Source organism: Sorex fumeus, unplaced genomic scaffold (genome assembly GCF_029834395.1).
Source record: "Sorex fumeus unplaced genomic scaffold, SorFum_2.1 ptg000010l, whole genome shotgun sequence".
Taxonomy (NCBI): Eukaryota; Metazoa; Chordata; class Mammalia; order Eulipotyphla; family Soricidae; genus Sorex; species Sorex fumeus.
In genome coordinates this window covers 29,996,991-30,008,030 of record NW_026606067.1, presented here as the reverse complement: position 1 = coordinate 30,008,030, position 11,040 = coordinate 29,996,991, and positions in this window count along the sequence as shown.

Below are 11,040 nucleotides of genomic sequence, written 5' to 3'. Positions count from 1 at the left end.
TTAAAAGGGGTACAAAATACTTTTCTTTGTTTTAAACTTAAAAACAATCTGATAGTTTTATTTACATATACCTTGGTCTCTGAAATCCGTTTGTAAAATTATTGATTCTTCATATGAATGCTTTGTTCTACATTTACTGCCTAGTTCTCGTTTTATTTTGTTTTTGATCTACACCTGACTATACTTAAAGCTTACTTCTAGTTCTGAGCTCAAGAGTCACTCCTGGCAGGGCTTAGGGAACATTTAGGGTGCCAGGTATCCACCCTGGGTCAGCCATATGTAAAACAAGTGTCCCACCTACTATACTGGTGCTTCAGCTCAGTATTTTTTACTGTTTTCTATTTCAACAATATAGATGTTAGGGAGAAAAACACAATGGGTAGGGAGCCTTCTTTATACATAGCTAAGCTGTGTTTGATCCCTGGCACCACAAATGGTCCCCTTGAGCATCACCAGAATCAATTACAGGGCTTAGAACCAGAAGAAAGCCCTGAGCACAAAGCTAGAGATAAATCCTGAGTACAATCAGGTGTGGCTCCAAAACAAACAAACCATATTGTCCACAGACTTATTATTTCCAAACTTGCATCTCCATCTTTGGTTACTCCTCCATATGCACTAGAAGGATACAGCAAACAGATTACCTTTTCATCCACTTAATATTTAATATCTCAAATCTAATATGTCAAATCAGTTAATGATTTTTAAATATATTCAAAATGAGAATAATGTTCAATTTCTTCTCTTCTGTAGCACTGTAGCTCCCGTTGTTCATCGATTTGCTCGAGCGGGCACCAGTAACGTCTCCATTGTCAGACTTGTTACTGTTTTTGGCATATAGAATATGACATGGGTAGCTTACCAGGCTCTGCCATGAGGGCGGGATACTCTTGGTACCTTGCCAGGCTCTCTTAAAGGGATGGAGGAATCGAAGTCGGATCAGCTGCATGCAAGGCAAACACCCTGCCCACTGTGTAGGTGGCTCCAGCCCTTCTCTTCACATGAATTAATCTCCAACATTTTAATTTTACCTTTTTTCTTTTGAAATACAATTTGAGTTTCACAGGGCACCCCGTACTTCAGCTACAGACTACATTGTCAGCATTTCTTAACGGCAGATGTGATAACATGACTAAACTTTGTTTAACAGATTGAAGCCTACATGTCTCTTCCAGAACATGCTTATTAAAAAATGATGGTAACTGAAATTTTTATATATTGCTAATGAAAACACTGAACAAGTTTAAGAATATATTATGCAGCTAAATATTAATTTAGCATATGGTCTAGCAATTTTACTAGTAAGAAAACACTCATTAGTATTCTGAAAGATTATTCTATTTTATTGCGTTATTCTTTTTCTTTTAACAGTTTAGATGTATTAGCAATTTAGAACCCTATGCTGTATTTGATTAGTTTTAAATAATTTTAGACATTTGCTCAAAATGAATAAAATTAGGAAGCCAACATATGATTCAGTGGCTAAAATACCTTTCTTGCAAGTGTGAAGGTCATGAGGCAATCCATAGTTCTATATCTCATGTTGAGGATGATAAAAGAATTTTAGCTGTGTGCCTGACAGGTCTGCTCTTTGAGATCCCTGGTGCTGAGCAGTTTGAAGCCACACTTCAGCCATGTCTGTGTAAGTGCATTCCAACTAAAGGTTGTGACCGACCCCTGGTGATTATCTGGTTTAAAATGGATTTGCTGGCTCTGTGACCAGGAATACAACCCCTGACAAACATTTGCGCGTGCACCACAGTAATTATCTGTGATTACATAACTGATTAATGTGAGCACCGCAACTAAAAGCTTTGAACTCTTATTAGCGATGTATGTTAGCAAAGCACTACAATTAAAGGATTACATCCATCTGTGAGCACCATGGCCAACTGTGTGAGCACCACACTGATATTCCAAAGCCATGGATTACCACAAACAAAGCATATGTATAGCCCCCAGTCAGCACAATAACAACAGAAGGAATAGAGAGTGGTAAAAAAGTGAAAGCATTTACCAAGGGGAAATGAAAACCTGTCTTCAAGGAACCTACACACAAATATTTGCAGAAGATTTATTCATGAGACGAGAAGTAGACACAGTCAAATATCTATTGAAAGGTGAATGCATAATCAAAATGGGGTACAGTTACTCAATGGAAGAATTCTCAGAAACAAATAGGAACAAAGTGCTTCTATACTTAGCAATTTAAGAAGATTCAAAACACTATGCTTAGTAAATTACCTTTTTCCCAAATTTTATTTTATGTAAACACCATTATTTACAGTCCTTCATAGTTGTGTTTTAGACATATAGTGTTCCAACACTGATTCATACACAGTTTCATCCTCTCCCAATCAGCATTCCATTCCCTCTCCTCCCCCCACTCACACCTGTCATGTCTACAGGTACCATTTGGGTTTGTTTATTTAGATTTGGATCTCAAGATTTCAGTGTTGATGATTCTCTGTTTGGATATTTAGCTCTATCATTCCTTACCACTACTGATGTACATTCACCCTAAAGCTTTACATAAAAAAGGAGAAATTATGTGCTTGTATTTATGATGGACTAGAATTTGAAAAATATATACCACAGTGGCAGAAAGGTCAATAGTTGTATGGGAATATTCCATACAAAGAAAAAGCACAATTTTCAGGTGATGATATAATTTTTTATGCTTTAATTTTAGTGAAGATTATACCTAAACACATGCACAATTGTGTGCAGGCATACAAAAACCCATTTAAAATGTGTATTATTTGCACATGCATTATGTTTACTTCAGCAAGGTCTAAAGAAAAATTCGAGGTAACATTGCAAACAAAAAGGCAATGATTAACACCAGTCATGTTAAAAAGAAGAAAGTTTCATAAATTAAAGTAGTAATGATTTTACCTGCTGTGAAAAATTTTTAAGAAAACAAAAATTTGACATATCATTATACATATAAATTGTGAAAAAGCAATTCCATATTATGATTGGACTTGTAAGAAGCAACAATTCAGCCCAGAAACAAAAAAAAAAAAGTAAAAACCTGAATAAATAAAAAAAGAAACCAGTGCTTTAAAAAGAGTTGAGGTCCTAGGGCAAACCTCTGCCCCTAAAATGAGTAGCTACTGGCAAAATTAAAGAATCACAACTTATTGGAACAGAGGTTTTAGGAAGTCAGTCCACAGTATGGAAACTTAAACTGTTAATTAAATTACTGTTGAAGGTGCATTGTGGACATCTCAGAGCTGAAAACTGTAGGGAACTCCAGTTATTAGAGGAATTTATGCTTCTTGAGGTTTGCCTCCTGAAATGCTACCATGTCATCGGTGAATATTGGAGAAGGATTTCTCTGTGTTTCCAACAAGAGGACAGTAAACAACAACATTTTGATAGTTGGAAATCATCACTCTGGACAAAAACTGAGTACTGAGAGTAGGTAAAGTGATATTTTTGATACTCTTTCAGTAACAGTATTGCAGAGCTGTCACTGTTCTCTCATTGTTCATCAATTTGATTGAGCAGGCCCAGTAATGTCTCCATTTTTTGAGACTTGAGACTTGATTGCAGATCATAGTGCTTAAAAGGAAAATGAGACAGAGAGAGAGAGAGAGAGAGAGAGAGAGAGAGAGAGAGAGAGAGAGAGAGAGAGAGAGAGAGAGAGAGAGACTGTCTGCCATAGGGGCAGCGGAAGGCAGTTGGGGCAGGAGGATGGAGGGTGGCTGGGAGGGAAACTGGGGACATTGGTGGTAGGAAATGTGCACTGGTGAAGGCATAGGTGTTGGAACATTGTATAACTGAAAAAAAATTTTAAGAAACCATTTTGAAATACGCAAGAGTATTCTCAACCCTTAAGAGAAAATAGTTAACTATAATCACTATAATCTACCTGCTGGTGTTTGCCAGCTTCTCATGGACCTGGGGTAAAGAAATATTAACTCAGGATAGTTCTAGCTTAGAAGGGAGCAGGGCACTTCAAGTCATGAGGGAGAACTGAGAAGATTCTGTGAATTTTTAGAGGAACTGGCTCATAATTAAGACCTATTCTTAGCACTTAAATGTTTCCTCTATTCATATTCTTTGCCAACACATTAGTAAGAAAAGCAAGCTGAGCTATCAAGAAGTAAATTGTAAGTAATAGGACACGGTACAAAACATCAATAAAAACAGAGTTTGGATTGACAAAGCAAACATTGAAACTAGGCTTATTTATCTATGCTAGGAATGTTGAAATTATTGAATCAGAAACATCAAACAACTGTGATTAAAATAAAATAAACAATGATAAGCTATAGCTATAAAAATATACAAATTTTATATAAAGAAAGTACCATGACCATGAGTACAATCCCTGCTCAGGACTCATCACTTATCTTCTATTTTTATTAAGTAGACATTTTGCCATGTAAGGACAGATAGATTATGTAAATAGAAAGGGCCATTCAAAGAAAAGATTGAAAATAAATTCTTGGAAAAAATTGTGTAGCAGAAATAAGTGAAGCTTTGGACACGTTTATACATAGTTTATATGGCAGAGAAAGACCCTGAGCACAAATTCATCTCATTATAACACTTCAAAACTGATAGGATAGTGTAAAATGTTGAGGTAACTTTAGAAGATGTAACATATGCACCATTGGAATGCCAGAAGAGAGACAGAAGAAACTATTTTTTAGATAAGTGTCTGATGATTTATCAAAATTAATATCAGATACAAAACTATCTAGGAAACCCAGAGAACATCACACAGTATAAATGCAAAAATGACTACTCCTAATTAAAGAAACATAAGAAATCAAAGATAAGAGAGCTAGAGGCAGAAACAGCTTGACATCAGGGAAGAGACATGAATCATATTCGATTTCTCCTACTTCTCCTTAGAAAACATGTAAGGAAGAAGAGTGGAGTGAAATATTAAACAAATTGGGAAAAACTCCTTACCATCCTAGAATTAGCTTCAGACACTAAATATCCTCAGTAGGGAAAGAGAAATTCAGATTTTCCAAGACAAACAAGACAGAATTTGCAGTGGTAGATTTTCACTGAGAAAACTTTTTAAAGACATCTTTTAGAGATACCAAAAGTCATATAGATCAATGAAATAGGACAGGGCTAACATGCTGGCCTGGTTGCCACCGACCTCTGTTCCCCAGTTTCGTTCCTGGCACCACACATGGTTATGCCAAGCCGCTCCAGGAGGGGTCTCTGGCAAGAGTCAGATATAAGTTCTCAGAAATATTGGGTGTAACTCCAAGTATAATACAAAAATAAATATTAAAAAGAAAATGAAAGTGCAAAAGAAGTATAAGATTAAAAAAAGAACAGAGAATAAGACAAATGAATATTAAGCTGCTGTTAAATATAGTACTAGAAGTACTTGCAATAGCAGTTAGGCAAGAAGATATTAAGGAAATTCAGGTAGGAAAGGAAGAAATCAAGCTCTCACTCTTCGCAGATGATATGATACTATACTTAGAGAACCCTAAAACCTCCACCTCATCCTAGAAAGAATAGATTTGTATAGTAAATTTGTAGGCTATGAAATCAATACCCAAAAGTCCATGACTTTTCTATAGGCAAATAATGAGATAGAAGAAAGTGACATCAAAAAAACAACCCCATTCACAATCGTGCCCCAGAAAATCAAGTACCTAGGAATCAACTTAACTGAGGATGTAAAAGACCTGTACAAAGAAAAGTACAAAGCGCTACTTCAGGAAAAAAAAGAGTACATGAGAAAATGGAGAGATGTTCCCTGTTCATGGATCAGGAGAATTAATATTGTCAAAATGGCAATACTTCCCAAAGCATTGTACAAATTCAATGCAATCCCTATAACAATACCCATGACATTCTTCAAAGAAATGGAGCAAACTCTCCTGAAATTCATATGGAACAATAAGCCCCCACGAATAGCTAAAGCAATTCTTGGGGAAAAGAAAATGAGAAGAATCAACCTCCCTAACCTCAAACTCTATTACAAAGCAATAATAATTAAAACAGTATGGTACTGGAACAAAGGTAGAGCCGCAGACTAATGGAACAGGGCTGAATATACTGACATCTCCCCTCAAACATATGATCATCTAGTCTTTGATAAGGGAGCAAGACATGTGAAGTGGAGCAAGAAAAGCCTCTTTAAGAAATTGTGCTGGCAAAACTGGACAGCTACATGCAAAAAAATGGGCTCAGATTTCTGCCTAACTCCATGTACAAAAGTAAGATCAAATGGATTAAAGACCTCAACATCAGACCGGAATTCATACAGTACATTGAAGACAAGGCTGGCAAAATACTACACAACATTGAAGCAAACGGTATCTTCAAAGATAACACTCCACTGGCCATAAAAGTGAAAACAGAGATAGACAAATGGGACTATCTTAAACTAAGAAGCTTCTGCGCCTGAAAAGAAACAGTGACCAAAATATAAAGAGAGTCTACAGAATGGGAAAGGATATTTGTCCAATACTCATCTGACAAGTGGTTGATACCAAGAATAAACAAAGTAGTGGTCGAACTCCACAAGAAGAAAACATCCAACCCCATCAAAAATGGGGCAACGAAATGAACAGAAACTTTCTCAACGAAGAAATCCAAATGGCTAAAAGGCACATGAGAAAATGCTCTACATCATTAATCATCAGGGAGATGCAGATAAAAAAAAAACAATGAGATATCATCTCATACCACAGAGACTGGCTCATATCCAAAAGAACAACCACAACCGGTGCTGGCATGGATGTGGTGAGAAACAAACCCTCCTTCACTGCTGGTAGGAATGGTGACTGGTTCAGCCCTTTTGGAAAACAGTATGGACAAATCTCAAAAAGTAGAATTTTTAAAAAAAAATTTTATTAGTGAAACACCATGAGGTACAGTTGTAGACTTACAAATTTTTGTGCTTGGGTTTAAGTTATACAATGATTGAGAATCCATCCCTCCACCAGAGCCCATTCCCCTCCTCCAATGCTCCCAGCATCCCTCCCACCCCCCTACCTCCCATCCCATCCCACCCCTGTGGCAGGGCATTTGTTCTCTCTCTCTTTTTGGGTGCTGTGGTTTGCAGAAGAGGCATTGAGTGGCAATCATGTTCAGTCTATAGTCTACTTTCAGCATGCATCTCCCATCCTGTAAGGATCCTCCCAACACACTTTACTGGTGCTCCCCTCTCTATCTGAGCTGCCTTCTCCCCCAGCATGTGCGGCTGGCCTCCAAGCTATGGAGTGAACCTCCTACTACTTATCTTGGCTATTTTTGGGTGTTAGTCTCCTATTTTGTTACTTTATATTCCCCAGATGAACGCAATAAAAAAATTAAGAAATTGAGCCCCAATTGACCCAGCAATACCACTCCTGGGAATATATCCTGGAGAGGCAAAAATGTATAGCTGAAATGACACCTGCACTTCTATGTTCATTGCTGCACTGTTCACAATAGCCAAAATTTGGAAAAAACCCAAATGCCCGAGAATAGATGACTGGTTAAAGAAACTTTGATAAATCTATACAATGGAGTACTAAGCAGCTGTTAGAAAAGATGAAGTCTTGAAATTTACATACAAGTGGTACTACATGGAAAGCATCATGCTAAGTGAAATGAGTCAGAAAGAGAGGGACAGACATAGAAAGATTGCATTCATCTGGGGAATATAAAGTAACAAAATAGGAGACTAACAACCAAGAATAGCCGATATAAGTACCAGGAGGTTCACTCCATGGCTTGGAGCCCAGCCACACATGCTAGGGGAAATGGCAGCTCAGATAGAGAAGGGAACACCAAGTAATTGGGAGCATCCTCCCAGGATGGGACATGAATGCTGAAATTAGACTATAGACCAAACATGATTGCCACTCAATGCCTCTTTTGCAAACCATAGGACCCAAAAGGAGACAGAGAACAAAAGGAAATGCCCTGCCACAGAGGCAGGGTGGGATGGGGGGATGGGAGTTCATAGGGATACTGGGATCATTGGTGTTGGAAAATGGACACTGGTGGAAGGATGGATACTCTATCATTGTATAACTGAAACCGAAGCACAAAAATGTGTAAGTCTACAATGGTATCTCATGGTGTTTCACTAATAAAAATTTTAAAAAAAGCTGTTGCTATGCGCTGCATTACTTGAATTAAATTCAATTATTAAACACAAACTTTCCAAGAAATAATAGTGCAGCTAAATATTTCTATGGATTTGTTGGTGAATCTGTGTTTTCTTTAGTGTGAAGTCAGAATAATCAGAATTTTCCAAAAAAGGTTATGAATCCAGTTTTAAATTGCTGCTTCAGAGAAAAGAGAGATATTGTGTAGTAAGGAGAAAAAATTATGTTGAATTCTCATTTTTAAAAATAGATAAAACGTACTTTTCAATAAAAATGAATATTAAGAAGAAAAGATATGGTAACTATTAATAAAAGTATATAAAATTACTTGAGAAAAAGTCAATGTTCATCTCATTTAATTATTGATATCTTGATGTTATTGTTGAAATCATTGTAAAATTTTGGTGGTATGTCACACCTGACTGTGCTCAAGATCACTCCCATTGGGTTACAAGAATCTACATGCTGTGCCTGGGTTTAATCCCGTAAGAGTTGTATGCAAAATAAAATATTGCTGTACTATATCTCTGTACTTATTATGCATTTGTGTATGTGTTTGTGTGTGTGAGAGGAGGGTCATACCAAATGATTCTTAGGGCTTTTTCCTGGCTCTGGAGGTGCACAGGGGACCATATAGAATCCTGGAGATCAAGTCCAGCTTGGTCATAAAAAGCAGGCACCCAATCCACCTACTCCTTCTCTGACCAGCCCCCAATACTGCATGTTAAAACAATGATTATATTACATAGTGATTCCTTTCATGGATATTGTATGACTGAAACACTTGTATCCCTGTGTACATTTTGTTTTCGTATGTCCACTCTCTTCTAATCACCAATTTATGAAAGTTATGTTATAATAATTTATATTATTACAATAATTTATATTTCTAAGTTATAAACTTATCTGCCTTTGAGTGTTCTCAATGCTCAAACGTAGGGGATTTTGAACACATTTTTCTGTCTGTGTGCCCGTTTCTTCAAACAATTTCCATCTGTGCCACAGTGATATCTGTTTGAGCAACACAACAAAAAGTTGCACCTCCTGTGACTCTTATGAAAAGGATGTGTGAGTACCAAGGTCAGAAAATGACACTGGCCCCTGGTGAGCACTGCAATCAGAATGTATGAAGACCACCAGTTAAGAATTTGACCTTGAGTGAGCACATATGCAAGTACAGAATTAAAATTGTGTGACCCTTGGAAATCACCTAGTCCAAGTTGCTAAACATTTTAACCTGCTGTGAGATCCCTGAACACCAAAACTAAAATGCAAGAACCATAGCTAGGCATGTACATTAACTCTGGTCATAAGAACAAGAACAAAAACTGAAAAGAAAAAGAAATAAAACTAAAATTAGGCTACTTTGTGCTTTTCCAAAAAGTATTTAAAAGTCTTTGTGTTTTCTATACTAGAGACTTGTCACAGCTCCTTTGGAATGTTTTGGAGCAACTTTTGCAAAGATAAAGCTGTTATTATAAAATATTTCACAAATCTGATGAATTATCTGCCTTTGGGGATCAGAACTGTAAGAGAATAAAGTAGATGAAGGAAAATTACTATTAGACATCTCATGTCAAACATACCTTGTAACTCTTATTTTGTTCATCCCAGCTTGAGTGCATACGAAAAAAATGCAAATTTTCCAAATGAAGTACAACTAACAGTGCATAAATCTCAAGAAGACAGTAGGATGCACTTATTAAAACTTGGCAAGGATCAGAAATGAATGGCTTTTTCTCTGAAAAGCCAGCTTTTTTTTCCTTTAAAGATTAACTTTCCCCTAAAGCTACATCAATTATAAATAATTGCCTTCTAGCAAAGTTGGCACAGATATCTTTATGGCAAATAAAGTAAGGAATTAAACTGATTAAAAATAAACAAGAGATGTTAACTTTTTTTTGAGGTAATAGTTTAAAAAGAGTGCCAACAAGTTTCCTATCTATGTAGAAATATACATTTTAAATTCGTAGAGACTTAGATGAAGTCCCTGGAAATCTTTACTTTGCTCTTGTTTTATAAAGTAAGTTAATCTACCTGTCATTTAGATACTTTCTTCTGAACAAATGAACCAGAGTCAAGCTAGTTAAAATAGCAAAGCAGAATTTCTTTTAAGACTTCAGAAGTATACCATGGAACTCAAGAGTCTAGAATGTAGTAGTCCTCTGAAAAAAAGGAGTTCCAGAAAATTGTCTATCTCTTCTTTGCCTCTTCCTCCACATTTTTATTTATTTGCTTGCTATATTTTTGGCCACATCTGTTGCACTCAGGGTTTATTCCTGGCTCTTACTGAGGTACTAGTCCTGGAAGTACTGTGCGGGCCGTTTAGTGTTCCACAGATAGCATCAGAGTAAACCACACACATAGCAAATGTCTTATCCTCTATACTATCCCTCTAGTCTCCTCCCTATCTTATATCTTTCCTTCATCTGGCCCACATGGCAGTATAATGCTACATTTAGAATTTCTCCATCTTAGTGTCAATTCCACATTCATACTGAAAAACTGGATTTGTCCAGATTGAATTTTTGTCCAAAAAACTATTAGAAGGGTGGGGTGGGTTTTGGAAAAAAATATGGTTGTCTTGGTTCAGAGATGATTTTCAGGCAAAGAAAAGAAGAGAAGGGGCAGTTAATGGATGTCCACTCTAGTAGTTCATGATCTTTGGATAGAATAAATAAATTAAATTCTTATGTTAAAGTATAAGCTGAATCTTAAAATAAAAGCAAATAATAATGTGTGGGAAAATGTCTTTCTAAAGATCTCATTATATGAGTTTTATCTTTATCTGCACTGGTCCTGTTTGCATACAGAATTTGAAACTTAAGTTTTAGGATATAATTCTTTTTTCTTATTTTTAAAACTATTGGATTATTGCTGTTTATATCAAATTTATGAACTGAGGATGCTGGAAGATACATTAATAAATTCACTAAGATCATGAGGT